Raw genomic sequence first — 15,099 nt, 5'->3', positions numbered from 1 at the left:
GACGGAGCATTAAGGATGTCCTAGTTTTGAATATGCAGTATCAGCAGATCCTTTGGTGCATCCCTACCAGAAAAAGTGAGACTTTTTGTATTCCTGCCTCCACCTGCCTCCACTTTGGTGAGCTCAGGGTGATGACCAGTCCTCAAAGACTATCCTTGAGTGAAACTGAGATACTAAGGGACAGTTTTTAAATGTGGACTTTCCTACTCAGGACTTCCCAACCCATTCGTGTCCTACCCCTTTTGGGGGAGTACGGATAGATTCACTTGCTAAAACGGTGAAGCAAATGCCCACAGCTGGCCAAGCTGAGCTGTTTCTGAAGCTCAGAGCAGCTATGACTCATGCCTCCTACAGTCCGTTAACTTCTCACTCTGACTCCTACAAACCCACTTATTTTCAAATTTGCTCAATAACCATGACATTCAAAGGCAACCTGCTCCATGCACAAGACACCGAGAAAACACACAGTGTGAGCGAAAGGTCCACAGAAGAAACAATGACCACAGAACAAGGACTTTTTTCTTGGACTGTGGGTGGTAAGAAATAGCTAATAATAAGATACAGCAGCAAGTTTTAGGACATGCGCTATCCTGCCCAATTAAGGGAATGCAGTCATCCTAACTGGTGATTTTCAGGAAGTCACACCAGATTTTAATTGAATTTGCAGGCTCCTGCAGGATTAGGAACATAATACTTTGGTGCCCAAGGCAGACTGAGCTGGTAACAATGAACTAAAATAGTTTTCGGCCATAAAGTAGTGATCCTCAAACTTATTCTCCCTGTGACACTTCCAGGACCTGTTGCCAAAGTCACAAAAGGAACTTTTTTTTTTTTTTAATTCAGAGAAGATTCTGGTCTTTCCTGCAAGGTTCCAACTGCCAGTGCAATAAAAAATGCAATGAGTGCATAAAGCAGAACTGCAGCTGCATTTAAGAGATAATTTGGGGAAGAAATGATAAAAGGAAACCATCAGTTCAATGCAAAGTCTCCAAGTAGCAAGCAAGCACCATCTCCTGCCATCCTTCCATGTGACACCATGAATTTAAAGAGGTCTTAGCTGCCTATATGTAGTCAGAGTAATCAACAGATTCATTCAACAAACATTTGTTGAGTGCCTACTGTGTTTCAGCACAAAGACACAAGGAGTTATGATAACAATAGTGGGCGTGGGTATTCACCCATTAAAATGAACCCCTAGATACATGTTCAACACGAACCCAAATTAAAAATGCATTTTCTATGTTGTGATTTTTTTAAAAATCTCTTTGCTCCGAAAGATCGCCGACTACAGCCTTTCACTTTACACTGCGGTCTGGATGCCTATATGCAGCTCTTAGCAGAAGGCTCACCGAGAGGACTGTCAGAGCGGCTCTGCAATCTCGTTTAAACTTGGACTCATTGTCTGCCCTCCAGATCTGTATGTCAGCTGGTGGCAGTCAATCACCTGAGTCCAAACCCATGCATCGGCCTTATCTCCCTCTACCCCCTCATTTCCAAGATCCTATCACAAGATCATATCACAACATTTTAACGTTGTAAGCTCTACTCAAAAAATACGTGATTTTTTCTGCAGACATCGTCCTAAGCATTCACTGATGGGTACTATTATCACCCTCATTTTACAGATGAATTAACAGGACTACAGAAGTTAACTAACTTGCCTAAGTTCGCACACTAATAAATGGCAAAGCCATTATTCAAGCTCAGGTGTTTCCAATTCCAAAGACGGGGGGGGGGGGGGGGGGGGGGGGGGGGTTATAAACCCTATGCCTTTAGCTTAACAGTCTCTGCCCTGGCTTACGCTTTGTCCCTTCTTCTGTCCTCTTAATGTCTCTCTGCCTTTGTTCTTTTCTTCCCCGTTAGCTTTTTTTTTTTTACATTTATTTTAAAGTCAAAGGTATAAAGGTATAACATATAAAAATAAAATTCGCCCTTTGCAGTACAGTTTCGTGAGTCTTGACAAATTACATGGCTGATTCCAGCACCCCAAAAAGTTCTTCTGGACCTTTTACCAGTCAAGCCTTTTCCTTGGTTCTGGACCTTGACGATTATTAATCTGATTTTTCCCTCTATCTTTTTGCCTTTTAAAGAATGTAACATGAATGGAATAATATAATGTATAACCTTTGGCATCTGGCTACCTTCACTTAACATAAAGCTTTTTATTTCATCCATGTTGCTGTGGGTATGAATAGATTGATCTTTTTTATGGCTGAGTATATTCCTTTGCATAGGTACACCACTGTTGGCTTATCCATTTCCCAGATAAAGAACATTTGAATTGTTTCCAGTTTGAGGCTACTATGAATAAAGCTTCTAGAAATATTTACAGGTAAGTGTTTGTATGAATACATGTCTTCCTTTCTCTTGGTTAAATAATAGGAATGGGGTGTGGGTCATATAGAAAATGTATGTGTGTGTTTGACTTTATAAGAATCTCTCAAACTAGACTCCTAACTCTGGGAAATGAACAAGGGGTAGTGGAAGAGGAGGTGGGCGGGGGGACAGAGGGACAGGGTGACTGGGTGATGGGCACTGAGGGGGGCACTTGATGGGATGAGCACTGGGTGTTATACTTTATGTTGGCAAATCAAACTTCAATAAAAAAATATACAAAAAAGAAAGAGAATCTCTCAAAACTGTTCTCCGAAGAAGCTATATAATCTTGCATGCCCTGCATTCTTATTAGAACTTAGTATTGCGGGATCCCTGGGTGGCGCAGCGGTTTGGCGCCTGTCTTTGGCCCAGGGCGCAATCCTGGAGACCCGGGATCGAATCCCACATCGGGCTCCCGGTGCGTGGAGCCTGCTTCTCCCTCTGCCTGTGTCTCTGCCTCTCTCTCTCTCTCTCTGTGTGACTATCATAAATAAATAAAATTAAAAAAAAAAAAAAGAACTTAGTATTGCCAGTCTTCCAAATTTTAGCCATGCTAGTATGTATATAGTGGTATCTCATTATGGTTTCTATTTGCATTTCCCTAATGACTAGTGATCTTGAGAATCTATTTAATGTATTTATATGCTATCGATTTGTCTTCTTTAGTAAAGTATCTTTAACTATTTATTTATTTATTTATTTATTTATTTATTTATTTATTTATAAAAATTTTATTTATTCAAGAGAGACACAGGCAGAGGGAGAAGCAGGCTCCATGCAGGGAGCCTGACGTGGGACTCGATTCCGGGTCTCCAGGATCATGCCCTGGGCTGAAGGGGGTGCTAAACCGCTGAGCCATCCAGGCTGCCCTTTAACTCATTTTTTGAGTAGTTTATCTTTTGATTATGGAGTTTTGAGCATTTTATGTTTTATATACAAGTTCTTTATTAGATACATGTTTGCAAATATTTTCTCCAAATCTATGGCTGGACTATTCATTTTCTTCACAGCATCTTTCAAAAACACTTAATTCAGATTAGTTCTCAATTCTGATTAGTACAATTTATTGATTTATTTTCTTTTATGATTCTTGCTTTTTCCTTCTTACTAGGAAATCTTTGCCTGAGCCAGGATCACAAAAAAAAATTTCTCCTACGCTTTCTTCTGGATGTTTTATAGTTTTAGTTCTTATATTTAGATCTCTGATCTATTTTGAGTTAACTTGCATAAGATACAAGGTAAGGGGCAAGGTTTATTTATTTGTCTATGGATGTCCAATAGTTTGAACACTATCTTTGCAAAGACTACCTTTCCCCCACTAAATTATGTTAGTATTCTTATTGAAATCAATCAACCATATATATATATGGGTCTATTTCAGGTCTCTTTACTCTGTTCCATTGATCTATATCTTATCATTATGCCAGTACCACATTGTCTTATATACTGCAACTTATAATACATCTCGATTAGGTAGTGTAAGTCCTCTATTCCTCCTTTACTAAATCATTTTGGCTACTCTAGGTATTTTGCATCTGATATAAAATCAGCTTATTGATTTTGACAAAAAGCTTGCTGGGATTTTTATTGGGATTGTGTTGGATCTATTGATCAATTTGGACAGAATTGGCATCTTAGCAATACTGAGTTTCTAACCCACTAACATTATTTAAGCCTTCTTTAATCTCAGCAACATTTTGTAGTGTTCTGTGTATGTCTTACTTTTTTGTTAGATTTATTCCCGAGTATTTCATTTATTTAAAAGTATGGGAAATGATTTTTTCTATTTAAATATCCAGTTGTTTATAACCTTGCCTGTGACCCTGATAAACTTACTTATTCTAGAAGTTTTTGTAGATTATTTGGGATTTTCTATGCAAATGATCCTATAACATGTGAACAAAGACATTATGTCTTCTCCCTTTCAAACTGGTATGCACTTACTATCATTTTCTTTACTTAGCCCACTCTAAAAATATTGAGCAGAAGTAATGAGAACTGACATCATTGTTTGTCTTCACTTGGGGGAGTAAATCACTGAGACTTTGACCCTTAAGGATAATGTTACCTTTAGGTGCCCCTTATCAGATGAAGGAGGTTATAATCTATTCCTTGTTTCTTGAGAATATTTTTAATTTTATTCATTTATTTTTTCTCACTTGAAAATTTTATTGGTCAGGGAGAAAGGAAGTCAGGCAGCCCCCCAGCTTCCCGCCCAGGGTTCCACAAGCTCTCACTGCTTCCTGTTGCCATTGATGGAGTGGTTCACATGCTTGGGGGATGCCAGGAATGCCTTGAGTTTGAGTCTGGCGCTGAGGCGCGCCACATAGGCCGAGAGCAGGGGGAAGGAGTCCAGGCAGCTGGGGGCCAGGACCTGGTGAATCAGCAGCAAGTCCAGCAGGTTGTTGTCCACAAAGGAGATCTGGTTGCCCACGATGAAGGCCTGGCCCCCCTCATTCTGGGACAACAGTGTTTCAAAAGGCTTCAGGTAACCTGGTAGTGCCTTCACATACTCCTCCTTTCCTGCCTCGTAGTTAGTGTAGATGAGGAGGGCATATTTGCAGCGGAGATCCTCCACACCATCGTTCACTACAAGGCCGACTCCTGCTGGTCCTTCCCGTAGAGCCCAAGGGAGCTGCCCAGGTGTTGCAGGATGGCATTGGACTGGTACAGGGTGAGGTCTCCATCCTGGAACTTGGGGAGCTGCTCATACAGACAGGAGGCCTTGAGTGAGCCCTTTATCCAGGTTTCCATGGTTACCACCTTCTCCTTCCAGCTCTGGCCCTGGTCAGCCAGCAGCATGTGCTCGGCCTCGCAGCACCCTTGAACAGGGAAGTAGATGATCGTGTAGGGTGGCATGGTTGCAGCGCAGGTGGTGGTGGCAGTAGCAGTTACAGTGGCAGTGGCAGCAGCAGAGCTCCTATTTTTTATTTTATTATGAATTGATGCTAAATGTTGTCGAATGTTTTTTCTGCATCTATTCATATGATCATATGGCTTATCTTTTACCATCTCTTGGCACATTGATTTATATGGATTGATTTTTCAACCATCTAAAGAGCCTTGCAGGGGTACCTGGCTAGCTCTATCAGAAGAGCATGACTCTTGATCTTGGAGGTTATGGGTTTGAGCCCCATGTTGGGTGTACCGATTACTAAAAAATAAATAAACTTTCTAAAAAAGCCTTGCATCCTTGGATAAACCCTACTTAGTCATGATATATTGTTCCTTTTACATATTGCTGAATTATATTTCCTAATATTTTGTTAAGGATCTTTGCATCTGTGTTGATGAAAAATATTAGTTTCTAGGGTTTTTTTTTTATATATGTCTTTTTCTTATTTTGACATGAGTGCAATGTTGGCCCATTTTCTGGAAGAATTTGTGTAGACTTGATACTATTCCTTTCTTAAATATTTGGTAAAATTCATCACTGAAATTGTCTGGTGTGGAATTTTATTGTGGAAAGGTTTTAAGTAAAAATCCAATTTCTTTGATAGAAGGCTGTTTAGGCTGTTTCTTCTTGAGTGAACTTTAATATGTTTTTTTTTTATAAATGTGTTCATTATACATATCAAAGTTATTGGCATAAAGCTGACCACAATACTTTTTCTAAATCCTTATCATATCTGTAGGATTTGTAGTGATGCCCCTCTTTCAAGATTCCTAATATTGCTCATCTGTATGTTTGTTGTTCTTCTTTATCAGTCTGGCTAGAGATTTATCAATTTTATTGATCTTTTCAAAGGAACAGTTTTTTTGTCTTATTTATTTTCTGTATTTGTTCCTCTGTTTTCTAGTACATTGATTTCTGCTTTTATTTTTATTATTTATTTTCCTCTGCTTGCTTTGGATTTAGTTTATTCTTGCTTTATAGGTTTTATCTTAAGGTGCAAGCTTAGGTTAATAATTTGATAATTTTCTTTCCAATATAAGCTTTTAATGCCATAGATTTCCCTGTAAGCTCTGTTTTAGCTATAGCCTAGAAATTTTATATATAGATATATAGATCATATCGACCATTTATATTATAATTATGTTATAATTTTAATTGATTAAATTATAATATGTCCTCATGTCCTTTGTGATTTACTCTTCATCATAAGTTATTTAGACGGTTGTTGATTAATATTCAAATATTTGAAGTTTTTCTAGATATTTTTCTGTTATTGATTTATAGTATATATGATAAGAAAATTTACCTTGTATGAATTTCTGCATTCCATGCCCTTCTTCTCAAAACTACCCTCTGCATGATAATATCTCTCTATATTGCCATATAGTGATCCCCAGAAAAAAAGTGTGATAAAAGCAAGGTACCATACAACTTATAATTTTTTAAATGGAAGGATAAGCCACAAAATTAATAAATTAATAAACAAAATGGCTCACTATAGAGTGAATTGAGGGAACTACTTAGAGTTAAAGGGTAGAAATTAGATTTTTTTTTTTTTTAGAAATTAGATTCTTCAAATATACTTTGTAGATTTTACTATGGAAGCATGATGATAAAACAAGATTGAATTAGAATATGAAGGGAAAAAGAAAACTCTTAAAATAAGAGACAACATGATCACAAAATTATACAGACTAATTAAATGGTTTTCCACAATGTTTTGTATTTGCTTATAAAAATAAACAAATACTCGACTAAAACCTTCCTAAAAGAAGTAGTTTTTGCCTGAGAGTCAGATTATAAAGAGGGAAATCTAAACCCTAAATCTTAAAGAAGACATTTTATAATGAGAAGTACCTATTTGTTCATCTTTCTTCTGAGTAAACATTTTAAGTTTCTGCTTTTTGTAAAGAAAGTAAATCTAACTATCTCATTCCTCTACTAAAAAGAAAATCTCAAGAACTCCCCACTGCATACTTGAACAAGTGTAATACACATACCCTTGGTAGTATCTGAGATGACTTTAAGTCATCCGTGGATAAATGTTTTCTAAATTTTTAACTGTAATGTGCTTACTGTTAAGTACATTAGAAAAAGAAAACCAGCGCAACAAAACTGAGATTTCAGGGACATTATGCTCAGCAAAATTAAGTAAAAAGTGAGCTGCTTTTAACTTCAAACATATAATATTACAGAGACAACATGGATAAGGCAAAAAGTTTGAAAAGTGTGGGGAAAAAAAGATGTTTTGGAAACAGTGGCTAACAAGGTGAAGTTCAGGTTTTTCCACGTGGCAACACAAGGTGTTTATCTCTCCAACTTCATTTCTTGCCACTTCTTGCCCAGCATTTTATGCCTCAGTAACAAACACCAAATACCAGTGGTTTTCCACTCTCCAAATTGTGTCTTGCCTTCCTGTGCCTCTCCTTTACTTCTCACCTGTCCTCTCAACTCCAAATCATCCTTTCAAACAGCTTTCAGGCAGACCGCACATCTGCACTTGTGCTCTGTGTCGATGGAGATGATGCCTTTGTATGCTTTTAACCCACAGGATTATGAGCTCCTGAGGGCAAGGATTGTTTTGTTCATATTTGTATCTCCAGTGCAAGCACAGTGATTATGAACTCAAAATTGTCTTGCATAAAACCTAGAGTCAGCATGGAATATGCTTAGTCATAAAATAGCAGAGCTTTTATTGAATCTCTCCTATGTGCAAGGCAGGGTAGCAGATAATTGGGATCAAAGAATAAAAATAAATCCCTTTAGGTAGCTTATAATGATTTCATTTAATCCTCAGAATGCTTTTATGAGTCAGGAATGATTCTCTATCTTACAGATGAGAAACTTGAGGCTCAGAGCAGCAGCAATATAGCATCATGGTTAGAAGAATAGCTTCTGCCTTTAAAAAGCCTGTATTCAAGGGGGCGCCTGGATGGCTCAGTCGGTTAAGTGTCCAATTCTTTATTTCGGCTCAGATCTTGAACTCAGGGCCCTGGGATAAAGCCCTGCATCCCATCTCCCTGCTAAGCAGAGAGTCTGCTTGTCTCCTTCTCTCTCTGCTCCTCCCCCCACTCACTCACTCTGTCTAAAGTAAATATTTTTTAAAAAGGCCTATATTCAAATCCACTTAACAGCTCTAAGTGTGTTACTCAATCTTTCTAAATCTGCGTTTCCTCCTCTGTAAAATGGAATAATAATAATATCTATCTCTTTGGGTTGTGATGAGGGTTAGATGAGTTAGTGTTGATAAGGCAACTTGAACGGTGCATGTATACATATATTAAGCCTGTGTCTATATATCATATTTTAAAAAATATAATGTATATATATCACAATAATTATAACATAATTATTAAAACATAATAATAAAGACTGTTGTGTTGCTTCATGGCCTGCCTCAATAATAGAAGATAAATTCTATCCACAAATAATTTAAAAGCAACTCAAATCTTTATATCATCTTTTGAAAAGGCCAGAGAAGATTTCATCCATAACACACAATAGAATGTCTGTAATATGCTTCTCATCTAGCATGAGTCTGCCCAAAGCCCTACTGATCAAAGCATGCAACTACCTCCCATCTTTGCCGATGTTTCAGCCTCTCCCCACCCCAAAAGAAAACCAAACAAACCTCTCTGCTCAAACACAGCCTGCGCTGGCTTTTATTTTTCCTTTTTGCCTCTCCCATTTCCTCTGCCAAATCCATTCTTTCCCCAAGTAACTTTCTGCCCTCTCCACTATAAATCAATTTGGCTATGAACCTGAAACAGCTCTAAAAAATAAAGTCTAGGGCAGCCCAGGTGGCTCAGTGGTTTAGCGCTGCCTTCAGTCCAGGGCCTGATCCTGCAGACCTGGGATCGAGTCCCACATCGGGCTCACAGTGTGGAGTCTGCTTCTCCCTCTGCCTGTGTCTCTGCCTCTCTTTCTCTCTCTGTATCTCTCATGAATAAATAAATAAAATCTTAAAATAAAATAAAGTCTATTTTTAAGTCTTCAGAGCTTTCTCAGTTTACACGCTGCATCAGTTTTTTGTGTAGTCTTCGCAACATGGACTGTTAGTAGAGGAATAGAATAATAACAGCTAGCATTTTGGAGGGGACATTTCTCATAGGTCAAGCACTGTTCTGAGTATTTTATGTTTATTATATCATTTAGTCTGGACCCTCCCCTCCTCTTAATTTTACTCTGTCAGGTGGGACTCAGTTACCAAGATGAAGAAGATGAGAGGAGACTGTAAGTATGTTACCTTTTCTTTCCAAGCCTCATTAAGTTAACTCCCCCAAATCACAAAGCACTGGAGATACAAAGATGAGTAAGACGGAGGAGGTAGTGTTTCTCTCCTAATCAAAAGCCCACAATCGGGATCCCTGGGTGGCGCAGTGGTTTGGCGCTTGCCTTTGGCCCAGGGCGCGATCCTGGAGACCCGGGATCGAATCCCACATCAGGCTCCCGGTGCATGGAGCCTGCTTCTCCCTCTGCCTATGTCTCTGCCTCTCTCTCTCTCTCTGTGACTATCATAAATAAATAAAAATTAAAAAAAAAAAAGCCCACAATCTTCGCAAACTCCATGAGGATAACACACTAGATTATTAAAAGGCAGAATTGGGGATCCCTGGGTGGCTCAGCAGTTTACTGCCTGCCTTTGGTCCAGGGCATGATGCAGGAGTCCCAAGACTGAGTGGCTCAGCAGTTTACTGCCTGCCTTTGGTCCAGGGCATGATGCAGGAGTCCCAAGACTGACTCCCTGGGTGGCTCCCTGCATGGAGCCTGCTTCTCCCTCTGCCTGTGTCTCTGCCTCTCTCTCTGCTGTGTGTGTCTATCATGAATAAATAAATAAAATCTTCAAAAAAAAAAAAAAAAGGCAGAACTGTCTCAAATGATAGTAATAAAGCACCAATCAGTAGCTGCCAGAGACTAATGTGACTACAAAGATATAACAAAGGAAAGTTTGTGGGGTAGTACAATCAGTATTCTGATTGCGATGGTGGTTACCTAAATTTCTCTGTGTTAAAATTCACAGAATGTATTCCTCCCCCCAAAAAAGTCCATTTCACTCTGTGATGAAGAAGAAGAGGAAAAAGCAAAGCTGTTTTAACAATTAGAAAATTTCTCCCATCCTATGTGGATAAAACTGAAATTGGCCCAAAAATCAGAAAGTAAAAAGTCTAGGCTGTCTTTCCTCTCTAAGAGAACTATACCCAGGGTCAAGTTGTGACTAAGCAAAGGCTCATTTTTACTTTCCACCTCCCTTCCTGAGCATCTGCCTCTCTGCCGATCCTCTCTTGCAACCCTGCAAGCAGGGCACCCGTGGGCTCATCCTGCCCTCCTCCCAAGTGCACAGGATCTGCTGTGGCCAACAACTGGGCCCGCTGCCCCGAGGTTCCTGCACTGGGGAGCTCTGACCATTCTACAACGATAACCCTAATCTATTTATCAGAAGTCATTTCCTTGACAAGAGGTTCTGCTCCCAGCTGGTTGCCATAGCAGGAAGGATCTACTAAGCATCTTCCAGTACTCACAAAATGGAGGTATTAATGACAAAGAATGATCGAATGGGATAGAAAAGTCAATCAGGAGTAGACAGACAGATTTGGGGGAGGGAAGCTTTCACAACCTCATTCCGCTCATTCCTTGCAGGCCCTGCTCATTCTGGACTCAAAATATGAACAAGCCACCACAGAAAGATAATGTTCCTTTTCTTAAAAGTCTTGAGAACAGTGGGGGAGGCCGCCTAGCGGGGAGGGGCAGAGGTCTATGAGAATGCTGTACCTTCTGCTCCATTTTGCTGTCAACGTGAAAATGCTCTAAGAAGTGGAGTCTATATATATATTAAAAAAAAAAAAAGAAGTCTTCAGGAGCATCTGGGTGGCTCAGTTGGTTAAGAATCTACCTTCATTCCAGGGTCCTATGATCAAGCCCCTGGTTGTCTGGCTCCCTGCTCAGTGGGGAGTCTGCTTCTCCCCCTCTCTCTTTCTTTCTCTCTCTCTCTCTGCTCCTCCCCTCTGCTCATGCACACACACACACTCTCTCTCTCAAATAAATAAATTTTTAACAAAAGAAGCCTTCGGAGCCTTCTCAGTATATACGCTGCATCACAATTCTTCAGCTAGTTTGGGCAAAACTGACTTTATTATTCAGTAGAGTAAAAATAAAATAGTGACATCTAGAATTTTCTGACCAGTTAACATATGACAAGCTCTGTTCTAAGTGTTTCATGTGTATTTTCTCATTTAATTCTCTAACAATCCTAAGAGTTAAGTACCATTATTGTCTCAAGTTTACAGGTAAGGAAATTGAGGCAAGAGGTCAGAGCCATGTGTTGTGGATGGATATAGGCCTCCCAGTTGCCTGGTCCTGTGGCTTACCTGGGTAGCCTCCTGCTGTGTGTTCACTTAGGGCTAGTCAGAGATGCAGAGCATGCCTGGCCTGAGATCCTGCTGTTCCTGGTGACGTGCATCAGGTTCCATACAAGATCGGTGTGTATAGGCCTGGCCATTTCAGCTCAGTGGAGGACACTGACAGTCCAGAGCTTCCTGCAGAGTTCACTGAGGCTGTCAGACCTGCATGTCATTCCTACCCCTTCCACCGAGCCCTGCTTCTGCCCTGCTTTGGTAAGTGCTGATCTTCAATAAATACCCTGTACCCCAAACTCCATCTCGGCATGGTCTTCTGGAAGACCCAACTCATACAGCACTGGCCAGGGGTCACATGGCAGCTAAGTGGTGATGCCATGAGTCACCCCAGGAGTCTGATACTCTTGAGATGCACTGCTTCCAAATATAAAAACAAACATGAAATAGTGATAGCAACCGTTGAAACCCTTACTTGGAATATCAGACACTTTGTTTTTAATTATTTTTTAATATTTTTTCTCTTGGCACTTTATTTTTTTTAAGATTTTTTTTTTTATTTGAGAGAGAGCAAGAGCACAAGTGGGGTGGGGAGGGGGAGAGGGAGAGAAAGAAGCAGACTCCCTGCTGAGCATGGAGCCCAACATGAGACTCGATATCAGGACCCCGAAATCATGACCTGAGCAGAAGACAGACACTTAACCAACTGAGCTACCCAGGTGCCCTGTTTTTAATTTTTATAACGACTTTATTGATATATAATTCACATAACATGCAATTCACCTTTTTCAAGTATATTTACAATTCAGTGTCTGTAGTATAGTCACAAAGCTGTGCAACCATCACCACCATCTAATTCCAGAACATTTCATCACTCCAAAAAGTAACACTGTACCCGTAAGCAATCATTCCCCACTTGTCAATTTGGTCCCCCTAAACAATAATTCATGTAGTTAATCGGTTTAGGATATCTGTTTTCTATCATCAAGGTACAAACTTTCCTAATTTGATTCTCTTTTAAAGTATCAAAGCCATAAACATGTTCAAATTGTTGTTTTATAATCTCACTCCTGGGAATTTATTCTTTAAAAAAAATTAGGAATGATGGGGGGTGGGATGGGAACCAAATTGCTGCAGTATAATTTATACAACTAAAAAACTGGACACAACTTTGTCCATTGTGGGGAATGGTTAACTAAATCATGGCAGTTTAGCAAAACGGAGTATTATGCATCCATTAAGGACCAAATAGCAACAAGGAAAACGCCTGGTATCATATTAACCATATCATCAGAATACAAAATTCTATCTACAACTATGTAAAACATGTACATATGGATAAAGATCAAAAGGAAATGGAGGAAAATGAAACAGTTGCTACAACAGGATGTTAGAACGGTGAATTATTTTTATCCTTCTGAGTTCCTCTATTATGTCAAAATGTGGTCCTTACAATAAATTAGAATTGGAGGGAAATATGCATATATATCTACGCCAGTGAAACTTTTTCATTCAGAAAGGCAGGTGGCATAACATATAATTCTCATCCAGAGTAGAGACTTTGGAGTCACGTGGACTTGGATTTTAATTCCAGCCCTGATACTTCTGAAATGTGACTTGAGACCCTGACCTAAGCCCTATAAGCCTCATTTTCCACAATGACTAACAGGAGCTAATACTATCTACTACACAGGGCTATTGTGAAGACGGGGTGAGGTAGCAGCACCTGCTACCACTTAATAAATGGAAACTACAGCTATTTTTTTCCTGCATGAGTAAGTGATGAAACTGATGGTGATGGGATTGACAAGGGAACAGGGGGTGGGGGACAGAGGTTTTTGTTCATGAAAAATACTACTAACACTGCAAACCTTGAGTGGCAATATAACTTTACTCTGAATACCAGGGCAGAAGACTTTCCGTCACCCCTATCAATGGATTACTCCAATTTAGACTAAGTGAACATTGCTTCAAGGGAACATTGGGGTTCGGGAATTATTCTTTCTCAGTTGGAGACCTCTAGAAATCTGTACCTATAAGGCACTCATCAGTATGCTGGTTGAAAACTTCATCAAAGAAATTCAAGTACTGCTGAATTTGTGTGTGACTCATTTTATTAATGAATACAAAGGCCTCCCAACTGTTCTCATTGTTGTAATTGTTGATATTATCATTATCACCAACAAAGAGCCACTGTGGCACAATAAGCAAGTTCTATCCGTCTTTGTTTGTCACAGAGGAGCTGTGTGCTTCTCCGAGGCCCATGCCTCCCTTATGCACAGGACACAAGCCCAGCCCTTCCTGCCCACTCAGGGCTCGGTTCCACTTCCTTATGCCTCCGTGTGTCCTCTCTTCTCATCTGCATCTAGACATGCTGTAGCACATCCCACCATAATAAAAAACAAAAATCCTCTCTTTATCCCATAATCCCTTCTAGATACAGCCCATTTCTCTGTTCCCCTCGACAGCAAAAGCCTTTGAAAGAGAACAGAAGAATGCTGAAAATTACTGAAGCGGAGTGATGTGAGGATTTATGTTACACATTATTTTTGCTATTTTTTTTAACGAAAAATGTTTTTTGAGCTATGATTGAAACAGTAAATTGTATCTATGTCATATGTACTTTTAATAATGCACAATTTTTAGTAGGGTATAATACATATTTCAGATGTATAATTGAATAATAATATATGCAATTACCCTGATTGTCCATTGTTATTATATAAAAACAAAATTTTTTTGGTGTATTGGTCTTGTGTCCTGTAACCTAACCTCATTAGTATTAGAAAAGTTTTGTAGAGTCCAAGGGATTTTCTACATAGACCAAGGGTTAAGAAACAATGACCCATGGGGCCAAATATGGCTTGATTTTTAGGTATGGTTTTTCTGGAGCACATAAATACTCATTGGTGATATTTTGTATATGGCTGCCTTTGCACTACAAAGGTAAGTTGGATTAGTTAAAATGAAGACCAGATAGGTAAGTGTATCACCTGCAAATAAAGACAGTTTTGTTTCTATAACTTTTAGCACAAGGCTGAATAAAAATTGATGAAAGCAAACATCCTTGTCTTGTTCTTGATCTTAGAGGAAAAGCATTTAGTCTTTCACTATTAAGTATGATGTTAATACAGATATTTTTGGGGTTTTTTATGTTTTTTTAAAAGATTTTATTTATTTATTCACGAGAGACACACAGAGAGAGAGAGAGACAGAGACAGAGACACAGGCAGAGGGAGAAGCAGGCTCCATACAGGGAGCCCAGCCAGATGCAGGACTCCGTCCAGGCATTCCAGGATCACACCCTGAGCAGAAGGCAGATGCTCAACTGCTGAGCCACCCAGGCATCACAATATAGATATTTTGTAAAGGCCCCTTTATGACTAGTTTGCTGAGAGTTTTTATCATGAATGAATGTGGGATTTTGTCAAATACTTTTTTCTATTTCTATTAAAATTATCATAGTTTAAAAAATCT

At 39.3% G+C, this 15,099-nt stretch overlaps 1 long non-coding RNA gene and 1 pseudogene across 1 annotated transcript in view; both read right to left on the bottom strand.

Annotated features, from left to right (window-relative positions):
• Window positions 1–15,099, bottom strand: part of LOC112934761 (uncharacterized) — a 44,941-nt gene that overhangs the window by 11,997 nt on the left and 17,845 nt on the right. The window lies entirely within an intron of this gene.
• Window positions 4,506–8,199, bottom strand: LOC140599675 (glutathione S-transferase P pseudogene; annotated as a pseudogene).

This window comes from Vulpes vulpes, chromosome 7, assembly GCF_048418805.1.
Source record: "Vulpes vulpes isolate BD-2025 chromosome 7, VulVul3, whole genome shotgun sequence".
In the NCBI taxonomy this organism is placed as follows: Eukaryota; Metazoa; Chordata; class Mammalia; order Carnivora; family Canidae; genus Vulpes; species Vulpes vulpes.
This window is presented reverse-complemented; position numbering and strand designations above follow the sequence as displayed.